The sequence below is a fragment of the Anomalospiza imberbis genome, chromosome 10 (genome assembly GCF_031753505.1).
Source record: "Anomalospiza imberbis isolate Cuckoo-Finch-1a 21T00152 chromosome 10, ASM3175350v1, whole genome shotgun sequence".
Classification (NCBI taxonomy): domain Eukaryota; kingdom Metazoa; phylum Chordata; class Aves; order Passeriformes; family Viduidae; genus Anomalospiza; species Anomalospiza imberbis.
In genome coordinates this window covers 20959780-20969890 of record NC_089690.1, presented here as the reverse complement: position 1 = coordinate 20969890, position 10111 = coordinate 20959780, and the positions used below count along the sequence as shown (strand labels likewise).

At 49.0% G+C, this 10111-nt stretch overlaps 2 long non-coding RNA genes across 2 annotated transcripts in view; one reads left to right on the top strand and one right to left on the bottom strand.

Moving 5' to 3' along the window:
- Positions 1 to 216: 216 nt before the first annotated feature.
- LOC137480181 (uncharacterized) lies at positions 217 to 5028 on the bottom strand. Its single transcript, XR_011002738.1, has 4 exons — positions 4894 to 5028; positions 4476 to 4571; positions 2216 to 2434; positions 217 to 372 (listed from the first exon to the last, which is right to left on the bottom strand). It is a non-coding gene; the product is annotated as an uncharacterized lncRNA (long non-coding RNA).
- Positions 5029 to 5572: 544 nt separating this feature from the next.
- Positions 5573 to 10111, top strand: part of LOC137480180 (uncharacterized) — a 222304-nt gene continuing 217765 nt past the window's right edge. Inside the window, exons 1-3 of the long non-coding RNA XR_011002737.1 lie at positions 5573 to 5678; positions 5839 to 5948; positions 6594 to 9336. This is a non-coding gene — a long non-coding RNA (uncharacterized lncRNA). The remainder of the gene's footprint in view (positions 5679 to 5838; positions 5949 to 6593; positions 9337 to 10111) is intronic.

Sequence of the window (10111 nt, the reverse complement as noted above, 5' to 3'; positions counted from 1 at the left end):
TTCTAGCACTGCATAATAACAAAACTAAGTTGGGGATAAAGCTGGACACAAATGACATGGATTAGCCTTGAGGAATTTCTCTTCTTGGCTCAGTCATGTAAACAAAACCAAGGCCATGCACTTGATGTCCTCACCAGTTAAGACCACAGCTTTGACTGAGAGGCTGCTACAGACTGCCTTAGGTCTCTGCTGTGTTCCATCTTTGGATAAAAGCCTGTTTTGGAGGAAAATGAAAGTTTCTTGCTTGTGCCATGTGTGTTGGGAGCAGGTGGGAGATGGGGACATTGCCACCAGTGATGACAGACAACATGGTCCTTGCTGGGAGGAGATGGAAAAGAGCATGTATGGGAACTAGCATGGAATTCAAACCTCCTGGAGCACATAAAAAATGGAGTGTGTGAGTGTCTTAGGTACAAAACAACATAATGTGGAGAGGGAAAGGACATTGTGAGGACTGAAAATATCAAACAACTGAGAAAGGGTTCTTATGGACTCAGGACAAATGTTGGTATTTGCTGTTTCCAGCAGCTGGGATGGAGTAGCACAGCCCTGGTGACTGGCACACTCCTTGATCCCAATGTCTGTGGCAATCCAATGACTGACAGCATTTGCGGAATGGGCTACTTTAAATATAGGCAAATGCACCTAAATTTGACCAAGGACCATGCATATTAATTAAACTGATAACAACGGAATCATGGAATTGTTGAGGTTGGAATAGACCCATTGGGTCCAAGCATTCCCCAGGACTGGTATTGACCATTAACCCATGTCCCCAAGTGCCACATCCACGTGGCTTTTGAACACTTCCAGGGATGGTGATTTCACCAGTGACCTGAGCAGCCTGGTGATGAAATACAAAAGCAAGCCTAATAAAACAATAATAAAATAATATTTGGAAGCAGTCCTAGCTAAAGGAGGTGCACAAAGTTCCCTGTATCCACGCATAAAAACAGAGGTGTGGGTTTTCCCCTCCACTGTGCGCCCAGAGTCTGACAGACTCTGTGCTCATCCCATGGCTGGGAGCTGGGAGCTGGGAGCTGGGAGCAGACACCTGAGCACAACCTGCCTGCACAGAGAAATTTCCTGAGACGCTGCACTTTGGAGATGCCAAATGATCCTATTACAGACTTATCAAAGCAGTGGGGATTAGTAGAGATAAAACAACTTTCAGCACTGGTCTCTGCCTTTCTTTGCTCTTTTGTTTGTCTAAATAGCTGTTTTGGTGAGTGCAGGGAAATAATAGGAGGCAATTATTGCTCCATGTAATGTTCCATGTTTGGTTTTGTAATCCTTCAGTTCTGTTTATTCTCATTTTGAGCAAAAAAGTTCCCCCTGGAATATGCTAATCGCCTTTCAGCTCTGCAGAGCTCTCCTCCTGCAGAGGCTCCTGTCTTTGTGTGCACCTGATGGCAGAGCAAGGACAGCACTGTCCCCAGGGCCTGGGGCACTCAATGCCCGTTGTCTGGGCTGCACGTCCAGGCACAAAACAGTGGGAACAAATCCACCCAGGCACAAAACAGCGGGAACAAATCCACCCAGCAGCCCAGCACGGGGAGCTCCCTCACTGGCAGCCCTCCGTGGCTCAGCTCTTTTCACCTTCAGGAAGGCGGAGAGGGATTTTGGATGGTGAGGAAGGAAAAGAGGGAAGCAGAGGGCTTTTCAAAAGCAGCTTTTGGGAAAAGCTGACCTTATCTGAGCTTTTAATCAGCTTTTAGATCCTGAAAATTTGTACCCAGCCTCTCCTTAGTAGGTGATCTCTCCTAAAATCTCCTTAGGAAGATCTAGAGAAGGGTTCACTTGTGCTTTCCATGCTTTGTCCCTCCAGCCTCTCCTTGGGAGGAACAAGGAGATGTCTGGGAAGCACCACAGTCCCCTGAGCACCATTAGGTGAGGCTGCTGGGACCTGTAGCTACAGAATTAATGCAGAGGGATGGATTTTGCCCCAGCAGATCTCTGTCATCACATAATTCTGTAGGTAATACCAGGGATCAAAACTGGGGGGACATGAGGTTTTCCTCTTGAATGCCTCCCTGAAGACTGAATCCCCCTTTCCTGGGAGCACCAGCAGTCAGGTGGCAGGAGATGCTGTCCCAGTGGATCGGAGAGCTGGTGCTGCCATATGGGCTGTGTTTCTGCTGACTGAGGGACCCCAGGGAGGGGGGATCTGTACACTTGTTGTGACTGCCTGGGTCATGGAATCAGGAAAACTCACCTTCACTCTGGAGCCTGGGAGCAGCTGTGCAGAAGCTGGGAAGGGAGGACATGTTCAAGTCCTTTGCTGACTCAGGGTCTCCAGTGATGGACACGGAGTGGGTGAAGACGTTCCTGGATGGAAGATCATCGGTGGAACATCAGCTGACAGAGTGTTGGTGTCTGGTGTCCTTGTGCATCTCCAAGGGCATGGTGTTCATTCTCCAGACCCCTTCTGCAGCTTGGTTTGGAACACAGAATCGTGGAATCACAGAATGGTTTGGGTTGAGAGAGTCCTTAGTGCCAGTTCCGCCCCTGCCATAGGCAGGGACACTTTCACTAGCCCAGGGTGCTCCAAGCCTCATCCAACCTGGCCTTGGACACTTCCAGGGATCCAGGGGCAGCCACAGCTTCTCTGGGCAACTGTACCAGGGCCTCCCCAACCCCACAGCCAGGAATTTCTTCCATGTATCTCACCTAAATCTTTCAGCGGGAACCCATTACCCCTGTCACTGGAGTCCTGTCACTCCAGTTCCTGATGAAAAGTCCCTCTCTGGCTTCCCAGTAGCCTCTTCAGACTCTGAAAGCTGCTGTGAGGTCTCCACACAACCTTCTTTTCCCCAGGCTGGGCAGCCCCAGCTCTCCCAGCCTGACTCCATAGTGGAGGTGCTCCAGTCCCCTCAACAATTTCATGGCTCTTCTCTGGACTTGCTCCAAGAGTTCCATGTCCTGCATCACCAACCAAAAAAGGCAAGGATATGAGGAGTCTCACCAGTCTGAACTGTATCTGCTGGGACACAAAGAACACCCAAACATCGTCACAGAGCCATTAAAGCTGGAAAACACCTCCAGATCATCACCTCTGACCAAGTACCACCATGCCCACTTCATTATGATGCCACATCCACATTCTTTTTGAACACTGTGGAGTTGTTTATGCTCTGATTTGAGGAAAACACCACTGCTCAGGGCATCAGGAAACTGTGGATTGTTAACTGGAGCACAGGGATGCTCCCACAAGAAACCCAAATGCACATTTGATGTTTGGCTGGGCTGAAGGAACAATTCCACTTAGGATTTTCCAGCCCGAGGAGCAGCCTCCTTGCTGTGCCTGGAGTGCCTTTGTCTCATTTGTGCAAGTTTTGTGTGGCTCCCTAAATCCTGCAGCTGGGAATTACACGGGCCAGCTCTCAGCCTTGTCTTGGTAGGTTTGCTCCTCCTGCTCCTCTGGCGACCGTGGAAAACAAACCCAGAGTGCTCATAGCGGATTAAACACCAAGCCTCCACTGATACCCACCCACAGCAGTGCTCCAGCAGAGCCAGGACAGGTGACAATATCCCACAAATATACATAATAAAGCTCTGGAGAAGTGTGCTGGGAGCTGGGCTGAGGGGGAGGAAGGAGCTGGAGAAATAATGCATAATTCACAAGGCAAATTAATCACTTCTCTCTCCTCTGCCTGTTGCAATTATGTGGAACATGAGTAATCACCAGGTTACTATTTATTATTATTATTATTATTTTTATAGCAGGAGAGTAAACAGTGGGGCTGGCGATATTTGAGTGAGGACAGGCTGAAAGCTGCAGTCACATTTAGAGTGGTGCCTCACCAAGATTTCTATCTGGCTGTGCTTTCATTGTGGAAAGGGCTTTTTTTTTTTTTTTTTCTTTTTTTTTTTTTTTTTCTAATTCTTTCCCTTTTAGATTGGTGGGGAGTTGTGGAAAAGAGGAGGGCGGGGGGTTGGTGCGCGTTAGAGCAGAGAGATTGGGTAAAATTATTTTCCTTCATGCTTGGCTAGGCCTCAGTGTGAAAAAGGGGACCCAGCTTAGGGCTGGTGGGAGATGGCAGATAAAAGCAGCTTCATTTCTCACTGACCTTCCATGCGTTCGGCCCGGCCGTGCAAGGGGGGGACGGAACAATGGGAGTCACTTCCAGAAAAACCAACCCTGAGCGCCTGCACCTGGCTCTGGTGAATCCAGGTGGGGAAAAAACAAAAAGAGTCAGGGCTGCACCTGGAAAGGGCTTCCAGAGCCCTGTGGAGGTGGGTGTGGAGTGGCTGTGATGCCTGTGGGCATGGGGAGTCCCTGGGACATGGGGCAGTGTGGGATCTATGCAGCCATCAGGACCCACCAGGAGGATGTCAAAGCAGCCTAAAGAAGCCAAATCCCATGGATGGTCTAAAGAAACCAAATCCTGTGGAGGGTCTAAAGAAACCAAATCCCATGGATGGTCTAAAGAAGTCAGATCCCAGTCCCAATTCAGCAAGAGATTCGATGCAACACTCACCATCTGTTAGCAGGAATAGGAGCAGGCTTGGAAGGGATGCCTGAGCCCCTCACTCACCAATTCTGCAGAACAAAACCCTTTGGAAAACGCCTATTTTATGTCTTAGGATGAAGCAGAGCTTTGCACTACAGTGAATCACTGAATCATCACATTCTTTGGTTTTGAAGGGACCTTAAAGCTCATCTAGTCGCATGCCCTGCCACAGGCAGGGACACCTTCCACTATCCCAGGTGGCTGCAAGTCCCATCCAACCTTGCCTGGAACACTTCCAGGGGCAGCCACAGCTCCTCTGGGCAACCTGTGCCAAGGCCTCCCCACCCTCACAGGGAAGAATTTCTTCCCAATATCCCACCTAAGCCTGCACTGGCAGAGAGAAACCCTTGTCCTGCCACCCTTGTCCAAAGTTCCTCACCAGCTTTTTTGTAGGCTCCCTTTAAGGGAATGTGGTGTGGACTGAGAAAAGGGTTTGATGGAGGATACAGGGTGCAGCTGGTCCTACTTGGCACAAGTGGAGGAGCCCACCAAGAGCCTGATGGGCTTAAAAAAGGGTCTCTGGAAGGCTGAGAATGTTCTTAGTGCTGGGTGGATGCCTCCTGGAGGGAGGTGGTCTCTGCTCTTTGTCCTGAGGGGAGATGCTTCTTTATGTTTTCTATCCTTCTTTCATATCCCTGAGGGTCTGGGGGTGATATTTTAAGTGGGAAGGGAGAGAAAAGATGTTCTACACTGAGTAGGGTTGGCTACAGACTCTGAGATTCTGGTGCCCTGATGATGAAGACAGATGGATATTTGTTCTTCCTTGCTCTTTTCTTCACTGAAGTGACTTCCATGTCAAGGTGCACCTCCTTCCTGGTCCTCACATGGTGATTTCACGGTGGGATTCACTTGGTGATTTCTTCACCAAGAGCTTTTAGATACAAAAAGCTCTTCCAAGCCCTGAATTCTAGACTTGTTCCTCCACTTTACACAGAGCCCTCAGCCCCTCGAGATCCTGGGGGCAATTTCAAGCTCTCCTTGATGGTGACACAACTCACCCTGCAAGCCCAGTTAATTATCCCAGGATTACTGAAGTGTTAGTGTGACATGGAGTTCTTTAGTTCCTTTTGTGCATTTGTAGTTTTCCCAAGAGCTGAGGGTTTGCACAGGACCTGTGACACAGGAATTCCTTCCTTTCACCTACCTCAGGCTCCAAATGCAGAGGTAAAATCCATCAGCAGGGCACCCATCCCTGTGCAGGTAGTTTCACAGGCAGAGCTGAGCTGGAATGCGGCTGTGGAAGTGCTTCCTCGTTTTTCCATGTGAGTGAAATTAAAAAGGGAGTTAAAGCTTTTTCAAACTTAAATTTCCACTGACATAAAAGGCTCATCAGCCCTTGGTGCTGCTGTGTGAAGTGTCTGGCCTCAGATGACTGTGTTGCTGATGAGATCTTCCAGGTTAGTTCTGCATGCTTCCAGGGACACTTGCTCCAAGGTAAACCGGGCACCAATTAAAACAGAGCCTCTGTTTAGACAACAGACACCTTTTTGGGATGAATCTGAATTATGGGTGGGGGAAAGTGCTTTTTGCTTGTCTGTAAATGATGCTGGAAATCAGGAGATTATTTCCTGAATTCTCCTTTGAAATGTCACTGGAAGTTGTGCAATTAATTCCCTGGGAAAGCCCAGGTTGCTACTTTTATAAAACTTAAAGCATTACAACTTTAAACATAAACATCAGATATCTTTTAAGCAGTTTCCCAGCTGAAGCTTTCCCAAGGAACTTCATTGTGTCTCCCTCAAAAGTCCTGCATGTAGGAACAGTGAACAGAGAGGTGCTGTCAGACAAAACCCTGATTTGAAGAAAATGAGAAGTGTCACACTTCCTTCTAGTCCTTCCCAAGTGCTTTTCCTGTAAGAAGCAGCCTCCTGCCATCAGGAACTGGGGTCTTCTTTGCTGAGCCACCCAGATGCCTGATTAAGCTGAGATAGAGTTTGGGGGAGGTTTGCTCAGGAAATGGGTTTTGGGGAGTCCAGGGGTGCACCTGGCTTACCTCCCCAAGCCAAGTTATGCTGCTGAGCTGGAAGACACCTACTGGATGTATTTTTTAATCTCCTGGTTGTTCTTGTTCTCTTTCAGAATCCCCTAAATTCTGCAAATTCTTATTGCTGCAGATCCTCTGTCTTTCTCCTTGACTGCTCCTCACATCAAGACAAGGACTAGCCCAGGGAGTCCTGTAGAGAAAAAAACAAACCTATGGAGCAGAAATCTTCCTTCCCCTTAAAATAAATCAACAAGAGGAGGTTTATAATTTCTCCTGGGGGAAAATTGCACCTGCCAGCCTGTTTTCTCAGGCCTCGGCTCTTGAAGCACTTGAGCACAATTCCAGCTTGAATTGCAGGAGTTCTCCTCCTGCCTGGCTGCCGTCGGATGACTCATGGCTTTCGAAGTTGGTCACGTCCTTCAGGATCCTGCGGAATTGAATGGAGCCTTTCCCTCCCTGCAGCTCAAGGATATGGGATGGGAGCCATCCTCCCTTCCAACCCTGGCTCCTGCCTGAGCTCATGTCAAAATGTTCTCCTTGGAAAGTTGCAGCACGGTTCTGTTTGACAGACAGGAACACAGGGACGTGCTGGGTACTTTGCCACGTTTCCCACAGGGAACAATTTCACATCTAACAGTTTAAACAAGGGTTTTCTTCATGTCTTGTTTAACCCCCTTGCTGCCCCGCCACAGGAAATATCCTGTATGCCTAGTGTGGCCTAAATCTTTACTTCCAGCCTTAGAAAGGGACTAGAGGCAGAGTTGAGAGAGCCTGGATGTTAAGTTAGAGGGACACTTTGCATCATGTCTTAGAACTGGTGGACTTCACCCACAGCTGAGCCCCGGGATGATGTGGAGTGATGGTTTGGAACTAAAGGAGGGGAGGTTTAGACTGCATGTAAGGAAGAATTTTTTTACTGTGAGGGTGCTGAGGCCCTGGCACAGGTTGCCCAGAGGAGCTGTGGCTGCCCCATCCCTGGAAGTGCCCAAGGCCTGGTTGGATGGGGCTTGGAGCAGCTTGGGATAGTGGGAGATGTCCCTGCCTGTGGCAGGGGGTGGAAATGGATGGGCTTTGAGGTCTCTTCCAACCACAACCATTCCTGGAATCCATGACTCTGAGTGAGCTGCAGTGTCAGGAGGATTCTGCTTTGCCTTGTGTACCATCAGCACCTAAAGAACATCAGATGGACTTGCAGACCAAGAAGAGATTTTCACCACAGTGTGAACTCAGGTCCACATATTCTGTTGCTACTTCCCTCTGCCTCCAAAGTTCCCAAAGGAAGTTGTAGCTGTTCCCATTTCACTTCAGGTCTCCAGGTTCTTCCAGGAAGCTCAGTGAGCTCCTTTTGTCCTGTGCCTTGTAGACACTGGGGTTCTCCTGTTGTTCCTTTTGGTCTTGTCTTGACTCAGGGGTCTGCTCCAGCCTGCCATGAAATTCCCCCAGCTGGAATTCTTTCTGCTCTTCTTGCCCAGGGAAATCACATAAAGGCGTCCTGCTTATGCCACCCTTCACCAAATGAGGCGAGCACTGCAGCCCAGATGGATCTTGGGGAGGGATTTAGACTTGTGGTGTGACTTTTAGGTCCTGAATTCAAACTGGGGCACTTGTTACCATCTCCCCACAAAAGCTGGGCAGAGCAGGAGGGGCCCTGACAGGTTGCCAGCAGGGCAAATGATGCCATTGAGTTTTCCCATCCTGTCCCTTCTCCAGTACCAGGAGACTGCCCTGTCCCTTTACCCCACGAGCCCTCTCTCATGGCAGGAAACTCTTCTGGCTCACATAGTCTTCAAATTTAAAAAATTACTTGTTATCCATCCAATTTCTCTGAGAGGAAATTCTATTAAATCCCCAAAAGAAAGTGCATTATGGCTGTACTTTCCAAAGCAGACCCTTGAATAAACTTTTTTCCTTATTTCACATAAGGAAATTCACATTTCCATTATTGCTGTCATTATGAAGCAGATGAACATTTTCTGGAACAATTAGACGCGGGTGTGTGGAATAAAGAGCGGAGTTCGCCTGAGATCATTGAAACCTATCTGTTTTGGTGATTCATTTTCTTCCAACTAGGCTGCCCATAATAAGCTTTTCTTCTCTGGCTTTGTCTTGTTTCCCATTTCAGGCAGCCACAATGCCTGAAGAATTGAAAGAATGTCTTTCCCCATGTCCTTGTGCTGCGACTGAGCCTGGCAAACAAAAAAAAAAAATTAAGAAAAAAATAAAGCAGAAAAATAAGAGAAAGAGGGGGCAGAGCAGATTATAAATAAAACATGTGGTGAGGGTAACCTGGGGTGTGAGGGCCTTGAGAAATGTTGTGATGTAGAGGATGGGAGATGAATTCTTTCTGCTCCTAAATGAAAAAAAAAAATCCATGTGCATAAGATATGGCAGAGTATTCCTTGTCTTGGCCTGGTTCTTGTGTCATGTGGAGCCATGTGCCAAGAAACTTCATCTCCTGCTTCCATGACTTCAGTAAAGTCCCCAGTGTTCAGAAAGTGCTCCTGGTGACTCCATGGAAAATGAAATTTGGCCCTCTGGGTTATGTGAATCAAAGGTGACACAGCTGGTCTGTGGGACTGAGCCTGAGGAAAGGAAATGGTGCAAAAACCTTTACAAATACAGGGTGTCCTCTGCACATTTTCCCCATGGTCTGGGATCTTCTCCATGACCCACCCCAGGGTATCCAGGGCTGATCCCAGTGTGGGCAGCAGGAAAGGGACTGGGATTCTGCCCCTCTGCCCTGCTCAGGTGAGACCCCACCTGCAGAGCTGCCCCAGCCCTGGGCCCAGCACAGGAAGGAGCTGGAGCTGCTGGAGAGAGTCCAGAGGAGGCACCAGGGTGATCAGAGGGATGGAGCAGCTCTGCTGGGAGGAAAGGCTGGGAAAGCTGGGATTGTTCACCTGGAGAAGAGAAGCTCCAGGTGACCTCACTGTGGCCTTGCAGTGCCTGAAGGAACCAACAGAAACCATGGAGACAGATAATTTCCAAGGGCCTGGGGTGCCAGGACAAGGGGGAATGCCTTCCTACTGCCAGAGAAATGTTGATTAGATGGGATATTGGCAAGAAATCCTTCCCTGTGAGGGTGCTGAGGCCCTGGCACAGGGTGCCCAGAGAAGCTGTGGCTGCCCTTGGATCCCTGGAAGTGTTCCAGGCCATGCTGGATGGAACTTGGACCACCCAGGGATAGAGGAAGGTGTCCTTGCCATAGCAAGGGGTGGGACTGGATGAGCTTTAAGGTCCCTCTCAGCCCAAACCATTCCACGATTCTGTGATTGCTGACAGAAGTGCAACTGGCTCCCATTAACTCTTTGCCCACATTTTTATTCCCTGACAGCTTTTCTTTGGATATGTCTGTGGTTCCCAGCCAGGCTGTGCCATTGATGGAGCAGCACAGAGCCCCAGCAGCTGCAGTGTCCATCCTGGGGAAGGCACCTCCTTCTCAGACTGGCTCCTCTCCCTGGGGCATGAGCTTTATCCTGCACATAAAAGTGCAGTTTCCTCCTTGGCACCTCACAGAGGACTCTGGTGAGTCCCATCCCAAGGGGAACAGCCTGAATTTCCTTGTTTCAATGGTTGTCTCAAGGTGCAACGCTGTGGAATCACAGCTGCATCT